The sequence below is a fragment of the Strigops habroptila genome, chromosome 7, assembly GCF_004027225.2.
Source record: "Strigops habroptila isolate Jane chromosome 7, bStrHab1.2.pri, whole genome shotgun sequence".
NCBI classification, from domain to species: domain Eukaryota; kingdom Metazoa; phylum Chordata; class Aves; order Psittaciformes; family Psittacidae; genus Strigops; species Strigops habroptila.
The window spans coordinates 38,128,232-38,144,755 of record NC_044283.2 but is presented as its reverse complement, the minus strand read 5'-3'; the positions used below and the strand labels follow the sequence as shown (position 1 = coordinate 38,144,755).

Here is a 16,524-nt window from a genome sequence, read left to right as displayed (position 1 = left end):
CCTGAATTGCAGATATAATCACTACTTTAATATCTTTTAACTTTTAAAAGAAGATGCCCAAGAATATTTTCTTATAAATTCTATAGAAATTGCTGGTTTGTATTTCTTGCATCTCTAAATGCCTATCTACTCCCTAAATGAGAAATATTTTCCTGGTGGCAATGACAAATTATTGCACATAATGGTAGATAGGCCCAGTTAGTTCCAGCTCTCTTACTGTTGTTATTAGCAGGTATGTCACATAGTCCTTATCATAAGCTCAGTTAGAACTATTTTTGTAGCTGAAAGGGAGTCTTACTTTCCTCTCTTCTCCTTAACTTTTCCCATACTCAGCCTGCTAATGTTTTCCTTCTTTACAAGTTGAAGCTATGCTTTTCTCTTTCAGAAACTGCTTCTTGCATTTAATGTCTGGAATACATATCTAGGAGAAGAGAGAAAAAAGAACTCATTGCTTCTGCTACCAGTACTAAAGCTGATTCTCCTTTCTAGTTTTATCTTCATATTTCCTGTTGTTGAAAAAAAGAAAAAAAAGAAAAAGATCAACACTGCCTATATTTTTAGGATAAACAGAATTTACTCTATGATTATTTGAAAGAAAAAGGATCCAAACCTAAGAGCTTTAAGAAATGTTAAAAATACTGTTTCCAGCAGTATTCTAATATGGCTTTGAGCGTACCTGTTACTTTAAGCCCTTGAACTTTTCTGAATAACACTGCACTTAAGCTGATCCATTTTCCTTTCCTTCAGTAAGGAAGAGGTAAATTATTAATGGTGTTTAGTATCAGGAAAATACTTATTTTGCTTGCCAATACTTTCTTTTATGCCTTGCATTTCAGAAGGAGACAGCTATTACTGTGACGATTTTTGCGTTCCAATGAATCTACAAGAAATAGAAGGAATAAACAAACAGGATCAGTTAAGTACCATGGCAAAAGAACTGCTCTTGTTACCTCATCCTATTGTAGTGGTAGATTCTACATCACTTGAGATATTTTTCAGAAAAGGGAGACTACTGTGGACTTTCTGCAGGCTCTTGCAGAATGTGAACCATGAGAAAGGTGACAGTCTAGAAAAGGTAAAGCTGGGAAATATCCCAGGGAAGCTATAGTTAAGCATACTAATAAAATTGTGACTATACTTGTATAAATTGCATGACTGAAGAGAAACAGTAAAGCCAAAATACATAGACACTAAACTTCAAGTATGAAAACAATGCTTGCAGAACATAAGCAGGTCAGCATGAGTATTTCCAATGTTATTGGAAGAGGTAGGTGTTATTCTGGGATCCTGTATAAATCATATTCTCATCTGTTTTATATTTTCTGTTTGAGACCTGGGTTCTTTATAACAAAATGTAATGTCTCTGAGAGATTTTCAGAAAGGGCTATTTTGCCTCTTAGACCCATCTGTACATCTAGTATCTCACTTTTGGATAGGGAGAATCAACTCACAATCCATCACTGCGAAGTTAACTGTCATATGTCTCATTTTATGTTTGTCAGAGTTGAACTTTGTCAGCAATTTTTTTCACTCAGGTGGTATTTTCAGTAATTTTTTTTTAATACTTCTCATCTTAACTACCTGCATATTATCAGCAAAAATTATATCACAGGATAATCCAATCTTCCAGAACATTTATGAATAGATTTGAATTTGATACTTCTACTTTCTAGTGGCAGCTCTCAGCTAAATCTGTAAAAAGGATACTACACATTAAGTCTTTGTCCTAACAGCTTACTGCAGCTCTTTGTTGTCTGACCCTTAACAAAATGTCACTCTAGAAATTTTGGATAATTGTCTGAAAGAAAAATGCAGGAATGTCCATTCAGGACTTTTTCCAAATTACAGCCTTGTATATCCCGATATTACTATTTCTCTACCTGTTCCCCCGATTTCTCCACGCAAAACAGTTTTGTCTTTTCACTTCCTTTTTATGTTTCTTAGGTCAAACATTGGGTTCTTTTGACATGTTAGCTCTATATGAACTGTGAGCCTTAATGGAGAATATTGGAAGCATAGTATTAAATAGAAATTCTCACCTAAATATCTCTTTAAAATTAAGATGCTTAAAAAGGCGGCTTCTTCTCCTTTTGAGACCCTTGAGGGTATTGCATACATAATGTTTATATGACTTAAAATTAGACATTTGTCACAGAAAAGTGCAAAAAGACAATATAGATAAACTTGATGGATTCTAATGAATGAGCATTTCTCTCACATAGTTGCAGAAACCACGACTTTAAACTGAGTGCATCAGCCTTCAAAGGGAACTTTATTTCATACTGTGAGTGGTGTAACATAACTTATTGTTTGGTACTTAATAACAACTTTAATTTAGGAGTAATGATTTTACATTTAAACTCCCATTTAAAAAGATAAACACAGTTAAACTGACCACTCAGATCACTTAACAGTGGTGTCTGTTTAGTAGAAAGACTTTATGCATTTTTTTTCCTCTTTCTTTTGAGTTTTTGAGGCCCTCTGTCTAGTACTAAGCTTTAACAAATTGTCTGCCCAAGACCTTAAGGCTATTCATGAAATTGAGGAAGATTCAGAGCTACTTACTTACATAGATAACATTGCATCAGATGACCTGTGAGAAACAGGTACCATTGCAAATTCAAGTTACTGTTAAGATTACTGTCAGCAATTTCAGCCCTTTCTTGCAAAAGCAACCAAATAAAATATTACTCAAACATCTGTCAGCGGAGACTTGAGGGTCTAACCCTCAGCTAAGCTAGAAACCCACAATGAAGGACAGCTGGTCCAAACTGCTTCTGCTTACATGAGGCTTCAGCACTTCTTTGATGTATAGGTAGGTCATGTTTGTGACAACATAATTTCCTAGAAATAATCTGTCTAACATAATTTATGCAGTCTGCTTAACTTCTTTTCATTAGACAGCTTTGTTATTTATCTTCAGATTCTTAAAATGCTCTGCACCTGAATGTATCATGTCTTTCTTTAAAACTGCTAAAAATTGCTGTGCTAGTTTTTATACTTGTAAAGCAATGAAGTATTTCATAATTTCCAAGCTAAGCAGAAGCCTTCTGATCTCCTTTCCATATCCCTGTCCTGTAGCAAGGCAGCAGAGCTCACTTCCTTTTCTAAAATGGTAAACGTTCCACTATTTATCCATAATATTCCCTGTGGCTTCTTTCTCCGCTTTATTTTAATGTGTGTACATGCTATTACAACTTCTTATCAAAGAGCTGGGTTTTTTTCCTTTAGATTCACCTTCTTTTCATGTACTTGGGTGCTTCCAAAGGTTTTTCAAAGCTCAGGGTGATCTAAAAGTTGAGAGCTAAGAAAAACTAAGATTTCATATTGCATTTCCAAATGAGGAAAAAGGGGGAAGGTAAAAGGCTGCTCTTAACAAAACAGTGGATAATCATTGCCACTTCAGTAGACAGTTTTAACTTACAAGAGGTGGGATAGTTAATTTACTTGGAAAAAGCATAAGGCGGCATAACAATGGTTTACAGTGCATGACAGCATCTTATAATTACTACTGTTCTACTAGTAGTAACCTGAACCTCGGTGTTGTCTTGGGAGGTGTGGGGGGATCCAAATCCCCCAGAAAACAGGATCTTTGGGATCCTCGTCGTGTGTCGCCCCCCCCATCCGCTTTTAAATGGTATTACTGTTAAGAAGCTTAAATATAAATACCTAATGGTTGAAGCTGTTGCTGAACCTGAAGATATTTTTTTTTTTTACATTGACGTTCATTGTACTGTTCAAATTTGACTTTTATGGATTTCTTACATTGAAAACCCTGTGTTTTCTCTTTTGTGGTTTTCCTGTTAGGATCCCTGATTCTTCGTTTCAAGCACCATCTAGAAACTGTTGAACAGTTTAAATTGCCAACTGCTTGAGGAGTGAATCTCTCTTGTGGTATCACAAGGCACGATATTTTTTGAAAAGTGAATATATACAACCAGGGTCCTTGGTTTCTCAACCTCGTAGTTAGAAATCCTAATGAAACTAGAATCAGGGTTAGCTATTTTATATAAAACCGTCACCTTCCTCAAGAAAGTATAGAAAGTTTTAGTAGGTGGAGAGTGGTTCGTTGGTGTGAAAAATCTTATATAATGCTGAGTAATACCTGACCATTCCAGGAATTTTTTAATGTGTATCCACACTAAAATGGTACTTCCATGTTTGAAGACGAGTTGGCTACAGCAGGGCCATGTTCTTGCTTCTGAGACTGTGATGGAGAGGTGACCCTAAGAATTGCTGACTTACTGTGTTTAGACAAATGAAATTTTAATCTATTTTTTTATTATTATTCCAATGTCTCTAACCCTACATTAATTTTTTTTATTTTTTATTTTTTTTTTTTAATTCATATATCCAGGTATTGTTTTAGGTTACCTTGACCCTTAACATGTGTGAATATGACTCTGGTAAAAGCCTGAAGCACACAGATATATCTGAGGTGGTTTGTTTGTTTGGCTGGGGTTTTTTTGGTATTTTGGTTTTTTTGGGTTTTTTGTTTTGTTTTGTTTTTTTGGTTTTTTTATTTTTTATTTTTTTAACAGACTCTGAAAGTGTTTCAAAAGCCTGTGGATTTTATGCAGACTTTTGACTTCCCTGTAATTTTAATTAGGCTTTCTGTATGGCTTTTGTGCTAGAAAGGTATGTGAGATTTAAAGTGCATATATGAATTGTACTTCTGTGTGCTGAGGGGCTTTGCAGTGTTCTGCTATTGATGAAGTAGCTTGAACTATGCCAACCCTTACTTTAACAGTGACTTCTTCAAAATTTGCTAGTGTTTACTGACTTACAGTAGCTCTTATGTCATTAGGAAGTAAGTCTCCCTTATATTCAGAAAACAAAATAGTTCATAATTGTGAACATAATTCATGTCTGGCAAACTTTAAATGGCTGTTCCTGTAGATGCTGCAGGTGTATCTTTGCTGATGCAAAATAACCAAGTTTAGTAAAATGTAAGCTTTGTCATCTTTATCACACATGTTAATAAAGTTATGTTTTAAGCAATAGAAAAAAATGTTACTTCTCAACATAAAATATTTTTCTTACTGAAAATGTTCCACTTCTGGGAATTGCGGAGGGGTGTGTAAATCCATTTCTAAATACAGAACAGATTGAAGACCCCAAACTGGCTGTGATAAACATGTTCATGTAATTTTGTTACCTATTCTAAGGTACAAGCTGAATAAAAAACTCAACAAAAAACATAACCACAGAATTCTTCTGTCATTTCTCCTCCTTGTTTTTCCCTTCATAAAAATAACCAGGCTTGTAATAGCCAGCCAAATTACTGACGCATAGTACTCCAACGTGTTTTCTCCTTTTAATATTTAGTACTACTCATATTATGTTCTTGAGAGTATATTTTACATATTTACCATAGATTTGAAAGACATTCGCATTGTGGTACACACCTGTGATTGAATCATGTGAATAACAGGTGTCAAGCATAGAGCAGATCTCAATCTTGCTGACTAATTTTCAGAACTGTGAATGAAGAGGAAACTCTAGAAAGTACTGCCTATTCATGTATGTATATGTGCACCCGTCCATTTTCTAAAGCTAGGAAACCTGAACTGATGTAAAATCTGAAATACCATAAGAAAATCTGGATGATTAAATTGTTTGAACTCTACACTGGGAACTCAGTAGGCTAAATGCAATGCAGAACCAGTGGTAACTGACAGAAGTGCATTGGCAGATAAAATGTAAACAGTATTCCATATAATTTAAGGGAAAAAAGTTCAAATTATTGGGTTTTTTTTTTTTCAAGTACTTAAAAAATAAAATTTGAAGGATTATTAGTTTTATTAAAGCAAATGTTGTTATTAAGTGCCTATTGAGACTGAATCAGAATGGTCAGAAAGTAGTCACTCGAAAAGTAACTGGGCTATTTTCAGTCAATGAGTTACCTAATAGTGGATGTTTTACTGGTTCCAAATTGTCCTGGGTTCAGCTATAGCAGTCATTTTTCTCCTGCTTAGTAGCTGGTGCAGTGCTGTGTTTTTTAACTTTCAGCCTGGGAACAACGCTGATAACACCGATGTTTTTAGTTGTTGCTAAGTAATGTTTATTCCAACCCAAGGACTTTCTCAGTCTCATGCTTTGCCAGGGAGGAGGGGAAGCCGGGAGGAAGCAGAGACAGGACACCTGACCCAAACTAGCCAAAGGGGTATTCCATACCACAGCACGTCATGCCCAGTATATAAACCGGGGGGAGTTACCCGGAAGGCCCAGATCACTGCTCGGGTCGGGCTGGGTATCGGTCGGCGGGTGGTGAGCAATTGTATCCTCTCCCCTTGTTATTTCACTAATCGTTATTATCATTGGTTGTAGCAGTAGTGGTTTTGTGTTATACCTTAGTTGCGGGACTGCTCTTATCTCAACCCGTGGGAGTTACATTCTTCCCATTCTCCTCCCCATCCCTCCGGGAGCGGGGGGAGGAAGAAGGGGGGGGGGCGGGGAGTGAGCGAGCGGCTGTGTGGTTCTGAGTTACCGGCTGGGCTCAAACCACGACAGTTCTTTTTGGCGCCCAACGTGGGGCACGAAAGGTTGAGATAACGACAGATCTGACCAGAGTGTGTTTAATCATATTTGTGATAAGCATTCATTGTTACTACTTGTCACAATGGTGATTATTTGGCTCTCAGACGTGTTGCGCTTGATCTCAGAGTTTCAGCATGTTGTACCTTACTTACAGCCACTGTTTGCTGTTTTAGCGTTTATCGGCTGGGGGGCCTGGGCTAAGGTTCTTGTTTCACTGTACTTCATGGTAATGACTTGTAATACAATAGACTCATTGATCATGAAACTGGTCTGGTTTGTGCTTCCAGCGTGGCCATCACCACTATACATTGGGAGGTGATGAAATATTTTAGCAATTGCATATCTTTTTTTTTCTCCTCGGGGGGTAAACTTACGAAGGAAGCATTCTCTTTCACCCCCTGTTCCCCCACCAGCCTATTTGCAACAGCAGTTGAGAGTTCTGAAGGTTTTAGATGGCCTTTGAGTACCCTTGAAACCTGCCTGCTGATTGTGCTGGGGATCAGCATGTTGGCAAACATACGGAGTGTGTTTTACCCACGGCCATCCCGTCGTAGGAACATCCTATTTCGTTTAATGTCAAAAATTCAGCAGTATCAGGTTCGAATCTGGTCTAGGGTTAGACGACGATATAGGAGGACCACCAGGAGATTTTCCCTGAGGCTGGACAGTTATGAGTGGCAAGGTGTGTGGGATAGTATGGGCAAGTACCTAGGCCAGTGGGCCCCTCCAGTGCTTTGGAACTTCACCACTGAACAAGTGCAACATCCGGAAAAACTAGTAAAACACTTAAATGAGGTGGGCTGTCGTCCTGGTTATACCAGAGAGGGACAAATTTTGGCAACGTGCTGGGGCTTGGCCTATGCCTACAGAGCCCTGCTCAACACTATCCAGCACCTTCAAAGGGAAAAAAATGTCTCTGGATCTGATGGCAAAGCAACAGGCAATGCAGCTATGCCAACTACAAGCACAGCAGCTACTCAGACCCTGACCACAACAGTCAACACAGCTACTCCAAGTACAGCAGCTACATCAACCCCAGTGACAAGCACAACAGCTACTCAAACCCTGACCACAACAGACAACGCAACTACTCCAACTTCAAATACAGCAGTTACACCAACCCCAGTGACAAGCACAACAGCTACTCAAACCCCGACAGCAACAGACAATGTGGCTACTCCAAGCACCGCAGCCACACCAACCCCAATGACAAGCACAGTAGCTACTCAAACCCCGACAGCAACAGACAATATAGCTACTCCAAGCACCACAGCTACACCAACCCCAGTGACATGCACAGTAGCTATTCAAACCCCGACAGCAACAGACAATATGGCTACTCCAAGCACTGCAGCTACACCAACCCCAGTGACAAGCACAGTAGCTACTCAAACCCCGACAGCAACAGATAATGCAGCTGTTGGTGTTACTCAACTCCCAAGCACAACAGCTGCACCAACCCCAGCAATAGACATTGCAACCACTCCAATCCTAGTGGCAGACACTGCAGCCACTCCAACCACAGTGACAAACACTGCAGCTAAACCAAATGTCCAGTTTGTGACAATGTCTGTTGCCCCTGTAAGCAAAAGCAGACGAAAGGCACAAAGAGCAACCCGCGAAGCGAAGAAAGATGAAGACCTAGTGCCATTACTATATGCAACAGCACCTGAACAAGAGTTACTACTACGTGGGTCAGAGGAAGAGGAAGAAGAAGAAGAGGTCACTTCTCGACCCCGGACCTCAACCGAACTATGGAATATGCGAAAAGATTTCACCCGTCTTCCAGGGGAGCACATTGTCACCTGGTTGCTCCGGTGCTGGGACAATGGGGCCGACGGTCATGAACTAGAAGGTAGGGAAGCCAAGCAGCTGGGATCACTTGTTAAGGAAGGAGGAATTGACAAAGCGATTGCAAGAGAGAAGCGAGCCCTCAGTCTTTGGAGGCGGCTCCTGGCAGCTGTGAAGGAAAGGTTTCCCTACAAAGACGATATTACGAATCGCTCAGCCAACTGGACCACGATAGAGAAAGGCATCCAGTCCCTGAGGGAATCAGCCATTATAGAGATGATCTATCGTAGGCCGGATTCCAGGAACACATCCGTAGACCCAGATGAAGTCGAATGTACACGACCCATGTGGCGGAAACTTACACGGAGTGCGCCATCATCATATGCCCACACATTGGCATCAATGACCTGGAATGACGGAGTATCACCAACAGTGGATTTCCTGATTCGTCAACTCCGAGAGTTCGAAGACAATCTCACCCCTTCCATCATTTCAGCTGTGGAAAAACTGTCCCAGGAGTTCAAACAATTGAGAGATGATTTATCCGATCTATCCAGCTCCCCACGCGTACCAACCCATGTCTCAGCTATTAACAGAAGGCGCCCTACTGCTCGAGAAAGAAAATATACGAGGTACACGCCACGGGCCACCCTATGGTTTTACCTGCGGGATCATGGAGAAGACATGAGAAAGTGGGATGGAAAACCTACTTCAGCTCTGGAGCAACGGGTGCGTGAACTGAAGAGGAGAACAATGGTCAAGGATGATCCTCCCAGGAAAGCTGCTGCTCCAGTCTCTGGCGAGCAGTTTCCCAGATGGAGCGAAAGAGCTGATTTTACTCCAGCTCCTGTGATAAGGAATACTAATCCCTTTCTACAAGACAGAAGTGGAGAATTTTGTGATCACTATTAGAGGGGCCCTGCCTCCAGCCAGGTGGAGGAGAGGGATAATCGGGTTTACTGGACTGTGTGGATCAGATGGCCTGGCACATCAGTCCCACAGAAGTATAAGGCTCTAGTAGATACCGGTGCACAGTGTACTCTGATGCCATCAAGGTATCAAGGGGTGAAACCCATTTCTATTTCTGGAGTGACAGGAGGATCCCAAGCGTTAACTATGCTGGAAGCTGAAATCAGCCTGACTGGGAGGAAGTGGCAAAAGCACCCCATTGTAACTGGTCCAGGGGCTCCATGCATCCTTGGCATAGACTATCTCAGGAGAGGGTATTTCAAAGACCCAAAAGGGTATAGATGGGCTTTTGGTATCGCTGCCTTGGAGACAGAGGAAATTAAGCAGCTGTCCACCTTACCCGGTCTCTCAGAGGATCCTTCTGTTGTGGGGTTGCTGAAGGTCGAAGAACAACAAGTGCCAATTGCGACCACAACAGTGCACCGGCGGCAATATCGCACCAACCGAGACTCCTTGATTCCCATCCATAAGCTGATCCGCAGACTGGAGAGCCAAGGAGTGATCAGCAGGACCCGCTCACCCTTTAATAGCCCCATATGGCCAGTGCAAAAGTCTAATGGAGAGTGGAGATTAACAGTAGACTATCGTGGTCTGAACGAAGTCACACCACCATTGAGTGCTGCCGTACCGGACATGTTAGAACTTCAGTATGAACTGGAGTCAAAGGCAGCCAAGTGGTATGCCACAATTGACATTGCCAATGCATTTTTCTCAATCCCTTTGGCAGCAGAATGCAGGCCACAGTTTGCTTTCACTTGGAGGGGCGTCCAGTACGCTTGGAACCGACTGCCCCAGGGGTGGAAACACAGCCCTACCATCTGCCATGGATTGATCCAGACTGCACTGGAACAGGGGCAAGCTCCAGAACACCTGCAATACATTGATGACATCATCGTGTGGGGTGATACAGCGGAAGAAGTTTTTGAGAAAGGGAGGAAAATAATCCAAATCCTGCTGAAGGCCGGTTTTGCCATAAAACGGAATAAGGTCAAGGGACCTGCACAGGAGATTCAATTTTTGGGAATAAAATGGCAAGATGGACGCCGCCAGATCCCCACAGACGTGATCAACAAGATAACAGCAATGTCTCCACCAACTAACAAGAAAGAAACACAAGCTTTCTTAGGTGTCGTGGGGTTCTGGAGAATGCACATCCCAAATTACAGTCTGATTGTAAGCCCTCTCTACCACGTGACCCGGAAGAAGAATGATTTCAAATGGGGCCCTGAGCAACAACAAGCCTTTGAACAAATTAAACGAGAAATAGTTCATGCAGTAGCCCTTGGACCAGTCCGGGCCGGGCCAGATGTGAAAAATGTGCTCTATACCGCAGCTGGGGAGAATGGTCCTACCTGGAGCCTCTGGCAGAAAGCTCCAGCGGAGACTCGAGGTCGACCCCTTGGCTTTTGGAGTCGGGGATATAAAGGATCCGAGGCCAGCTACACTCCCACTGAAAAAGAGATACTGGCAGCCTATGAAGGGGTTCGAGCTGCCTCAGAAGTGATTGGAACTGAAGCGCAGCTCCTCCTGGCACCCCGGTTGCCTGTGCTGGGCTGGATGTTCAAAGGCAGGGTCTCCTCTACACATCATGCAACTGATGCTACATGGAGTAAGTGGGCCGCACTAATTACACAACGAGCTCGAATAGGAAATCCCAGTCGTCCAGGAATTCTAGAAGTCATCATGGACTGGCCAGAGGGCAAAGATTTTGGGATGTCACCAGAAGAGGAGGTGACGCGTGCTGAAGAGGCCCCACCATATAATGAACTGTCAGAGAGTGAAAAGCAATATGCCTTGTTTACTGATGGGTCCTGCCGTATTGTGGGAAAGCATCGGAGATGGAAGGCAGCTGTGTGGAGTCCCCTGCGACAAGTTGCAGAAACTGCTGAGGGAGAAGGTGAATCGAGTCAATTTGCAGAGGTGAAAGCCATCCAGCTGGCCTTGGACATTGCTGAACGAGAAAAATGGCCAGTACTTTATCTCTATACTGACTCATGGATGGTGGCAAATGCCCTGTGGGGGTGGTTGCAGCAATGGAAGCAGAGCAACTGGCAACGCAGAAGTAAACCCATCTGGGCTGCTGCATTGTGGCAAGATATCGCTGCTCGGGTGCAGAACCTGGTGGTGAAGGTACGCCACGTAGATGCTCATGTACCCAAGAGTCGGGCCACTGAGGAACACCAGAATAACCAGCAAGTGGATAAAGCTGCTAAGATTAAAGTGGCTCAGATGGACTTGGATTGGCAACATAAGGGTGAATTATTTTTAGCCCGGTGGGCCCATGACACCTCAGGCCATCAAGGCAGAGATGCAACATATAGATGGGCTCGTGATCGAGGGGTGGACTTAACGATGGACACTATTGCCCAGGTTATTCACGAATGTGAAACATGTGCTGCAATTAAGCAAGCCAAGCGGTTAAAGCCTCTCTGGTATGGAGGACGATGGCTGAAGTACAAATATGGGGAGGCCTGGCAGATTGACTATATCACACTCCCACCAACCCGCCAGGGCAAGCGCTATGTGCTTACCATGGTGGAAGCAACCACCGGCTGGCTGGAAACATACGCTGTGTCCCATGCCACTGCCCGGAACACTATCCTGGGCCTTGAGAAACAAGTCTTGTGGCGACACGGCACCCCAGAGAGAATTGAGTCAGACAATGGGACTCATTTCCGGAACAACCTCATAGACACTTGGGCCAAAGAGCATGGCATTGAGTGGGTATACCACATCCCCTACCATGCACCAGCCTCTGGGAAAATCGAACGGTAAATGGGCTGTTAAAAACTACACTGAGAGCAATGGGTGGTGGGACTTTCAAACACTGGGATACACATTTACCAAAAGCCACCTGGTTGGTCAACAGTAGGGGATCTGCCAACAGGGCTGGCCCAGCCCAATCAGAACTTTTACGTACCGTAGAGGGGGATAAAGTTCCTGTGGTGCACATAAAGAATTTGTTGGGGAAGACAGTCTGGGTTATTCCTGCTTCAGGTAAAGGCAAACCCACTCGTGGGGTTGCTTTTGCTCAGGGACCTGGATATACTTGGTGGGTAATGCGGGAAGATGGGGAAGTCCGATGTGTACCTCAAGGGGATTTGATTTTGGGGGAAAACAGCCAATGAACTCAATTGTACGCTGTTGCCTGCTCTATAACACTTTTATAGCCCACCAGCTAGATATCTTCAGGTCACCAGCCATTGACCCTGACTTCCCTCCGATCATCACCTCAACAAAGAATGAATTTTGAGGAAACCAGACGAGCTCAGCAGTGACCAGATGAGTTTGGCGGTATCATCAGCAGGCAACAACCCAACACTATGTACCGTCCCTCCTGCCCTGAAAGACTATTACAAGAGATGGAGCCTGACATCATGGACTGGATGAGTTCAGCAATTTTACAGGGATTGGTCCATGGACTAGGGAACGATATCTTTCTCTGTGTGTGGGTGTGGGTGTATATATATGTGTATATATGGGACAGGGGTGATGGTGTGCTGAGAGATGTGGGATCTGAGCATGACGTGAATGGTATGGAATAAGGGGTGGATACTGTCCTGGGTTCAGCTATAGCAGTCATTTTTCTCCTGCTTAGTAGCTGGTGCAGTGCTGTGTTTTTTAACTTTCAGCCTGGGAACAACGCTGATAACACCGATGTTTTTAGTTGTTGCTAAGTAATGTTTATTCCAACCAAGGACTTTCTCAGTCTCATGCTTTGCCAGGGAGGAGGGGAAGCCGGGAGGAAGCAGAGACAGGACACCTGACCCAAACTAGCCAAAGGGGTATTCCATACCACAGCACGTCATGCCCAGTATATAAACCGGGGGGAGTTACCCGGAAGGCCCAGATCACTGCTCGGGTCGGGCTGGGTATCGGTCGGCGGGTGGTGAGCAATTGTATCCTCTCCCCTTGTTATTTCACTAATCGTTATTATCATTGGTTGTAGCAGTAGTGGTTTTGTGTTATACCTTAGTTGCGGGACTGCTCTTATCTCAACCCGTGGGAGTTACATTCTTCCCATTCTCCTCCCCATCCCTCCGGGAGCGGGGGGAGGAAGAAGGGGGGGGGCGGGGAGTGAGCGAGCGGCTGTGTGGTTCTGAGTTACCGGCTGGGCTCAAACCACGACACAAATCTTAAACTCCCAGCATTTCTAGTGGAAATCTCCGTTACCCATATGTTGTTCTGAGGTAAATATAAAGAGAAATATATGTGTCTGTAAATTTATAGAGAAAACAATCTCTGGTCAAGGAACGTCTTGGCTGGCATGAACAGTATATGAGCATTATTCAGGCACTCTACCTCAGCATGGTGTCTATAGAGCATTTAAGTTAATTTTTCTTTTAATTAAGTGAACTTAAAGTATATCACTGAACCTGTACCTTCCTGGAATTGAAACATAGAACATAATATGGGTGGCTGAGTTGCTTGCTAATCAAAGCAATCTGTCAAGATAGGGAGGATTTTCCAGTGAGGGGGGATGGGACGGGAGGATAGGGGAGACATTCAGAACCTGATTGAAAGTAGAAACATGATTAGTGGGTACAGGGCTTGGGAGGATTTACATTAGGGTTGGCAGTGAAGAAGTTTTGCAGTCTGGACTCAGGGTTGATGTTTGAGGGTTCATTGTTTATATTTGTTGTGCTGAGCTGTTTTATATGCTCACTAGGCATGTTTTGCTGATACACAGTAACCACAGAATAGATACTGACTTAAATTGGAAGAGTAACTGCAAGCTCTAATTTAAACTGAATTGTTACTTCAGGGTGGAAATTTTACTTGCTTACTGTAATACTTACTACTAAGTATGTGATTCGGGTGGTGTTCAGCCCTCATTTATCACTTTTGCATACCCCTTTTACAGCTGGATTTTCAAATCTGGTTTTAAATTCATTTAACATGCCTTCCAGAAAGTAAATATGTCAGTAAGTTTTGGTTTGTGTTACATACTCATTCTTTAAGATAGTTTAACTTAGTACAAACCTATACTGCATTCAAACTTTATTCAGAATTGGTCAAGACTAGTTTTATTTCAGATTATGGAAAGTGATTCAGAAACACCTGGAGCCAAGATTTATATCCTTACCTAAATTCTGAAGGCACTGTGTTTTTATAGCTCTTCAGAGGAAAGGCAGGAACTGCATTAACACTTGTTAGAGCAACAGTTAATGCAATGCTGACTAGAACTTCAAAACCCCAATATTAATGTTAAAATGTGAAGGGGGGGCAAAAAAGAATATTTTATTTTTAATGAAGGAAATTATTTTTTCTGCTTTTGGAAAAAGATGATAAAGTCTTAAGGCATTTAAGGGACATTATATTAATGCAAACAGGCTTGCTTCTTTATTTTCTGTTGTACTGATATTGAAAATTAAGACCTGGGGTACTTCTGAAAGTGATTACATTGGAATAATTATGTGCAGATTTTAAATCCTCACAGATTATGTACACCACTTGGAGACTTGGAAACTGATTTATTTCTCAAAGAATTGAAAAATCTCATTCTTACTGAAAGTTACCTTGTGCTTTGCATTTTCTTGTAGCAGAGAGATTCAGGTCCAATATGTTGGAAATCTAGGTTTCAAGTTACAAGGATTTTAAAACATCTAACTTTGAGTGCTTTTGTATAGTAATGCTATATCAATTGGAAAAAAATTGTGTCTGCATAAACCTGTACTGATGTTTAAATCCTTCTCCAGAGATGATGAAAATTACCCTGTGTGTGGCCTCAGGCCCCATAATCTACAATGTGTAATTCCCGTGCTTGAAGTAGATAGTGGAAGGCCACTGGTTATAGAAATTTGGTCAGGTTTCAGCACTCCAGGCTGCTTTTTCAAGGTTTAAAGTAGTGCAATGAGGCCATCTTTTACTTTCTTTGCTAAATTTCAGTCAACTGGAATTGTCATTCATCACTGACAGCACTCCATTCAGTATCGTTTCACTTGAGTTAGGGTGATGAATCATATTGTGCAATTTCTCTGAAGAGTATAAAACCATTCCAACACTACATCTGTTAAGAATATAATGCTAGTCTTTCCATGCCGCGGAATGTTGAAGATTTAATCATAACAGCAGCATTTAAAGGTGTCCGTTCATGTATTTGGATACTTTAACTAAGAAAGATGGGTTGCTTCCTGAATGAGAAACAAATATGTCTTGGGAAAATCTCTTCTATCCAAGCTATTTTCTCTATGAAATGGGATTTCGAGATATACTTGTTTAAAATACCTTCAGGAACTTGAAAGTAACAAGTGTTTCCAGTATTTCTACAGCTGTGTGAAATGGTTTGCATATAAAAATGAAGCAAATTCTATTAAGACTTTCAGCAAAAGTTGGTTTTGTAACTTTCTTGAAGAGCATAAAACTCTTTCTGGTAAAAATCACTACAAAATAAATGAAAATTATGTATTGGATTTTTAATTTATTTTTGTAATAACATTGCATTATTTTTGTCTGCCTCGCTAAACATGTTCTGGAGAAAAAGAAATTTCTTCAAGTATTAGAGTGAATAGACAGAAGTTGACAAATCTATCTCTAAATAGACCATGCTCTCTTCTTTTCTACTGCCTAAATTCCCAAGACTAATTTATACATTCTGTTGTCTCCCCTTCCTGTATCCTTTTCTCCCCTTAGTCTAGTTTGTACTATGAATAGGTCTTACTCTTTTGTAGCCAATGTGACATTAGCTCTCTTTAAAGCTTAAAGAGCTGATACACTTTTTAATTCTTATCTTCTTTACTGAAGAAATAGTTTTTTACATGCCTTTTGTAATGTATTGGGTTCTGTTATATTTAAAAAAAACCCAAAAGACCTCAGTGCTCATTCTTACCCCCTTCAGAGCATCGATTCAAAACCTACTGAAACGCTTTATTTGGTCACAATTGAGAGAAGTGGGGTTTTTTTGTTGTTGTTTTTGTTGGTTTTGGTAGGTGTTTTGTTTGTGGTTTTTGTTTGTTGTGTGAGTTTTTTTTCCCCACTAAGCCTTTTTCTGTTGTTTTCTGAATGTGCAACTGTCACATAGTAGTACCATTTGAAGATTATGTTGTAATGCTTATGGATGATTTCACACTTTTTTTTTTTAATAAATATTGAGTACTGGATTGCAGAATAATTAATTTTGTGCTAAATATAAGTATTTTATAATGCTTTTTACCTGGTCATTTGACCTAGAATTGGAACATGTAAGATTATAATAGATGTACTGGGCAGGGCAATTGTCAAGAA

General features: G+C 41.5%; 1 long non-coding RNA gene across 1 annotated transcript; it reads left to right on the top strand.

Moving 5' to 3' along the window:
• The first annotated feature begins 536 nt into the window (after positions 1-536).
• On the top strand, positions 537-5,204 carry LOC115610823. Its single transcript, XR_003992348.1, has 2 exons — positions 537-915; positions 3,808-5,204. It is a non-coding gene; the product is annotated as an uncharacterized LOC115610823 (long non-coding RNA).
• The last annotated feature ends 11,320 nt before the right edge of the window (positions 5,205-16,524 follow it).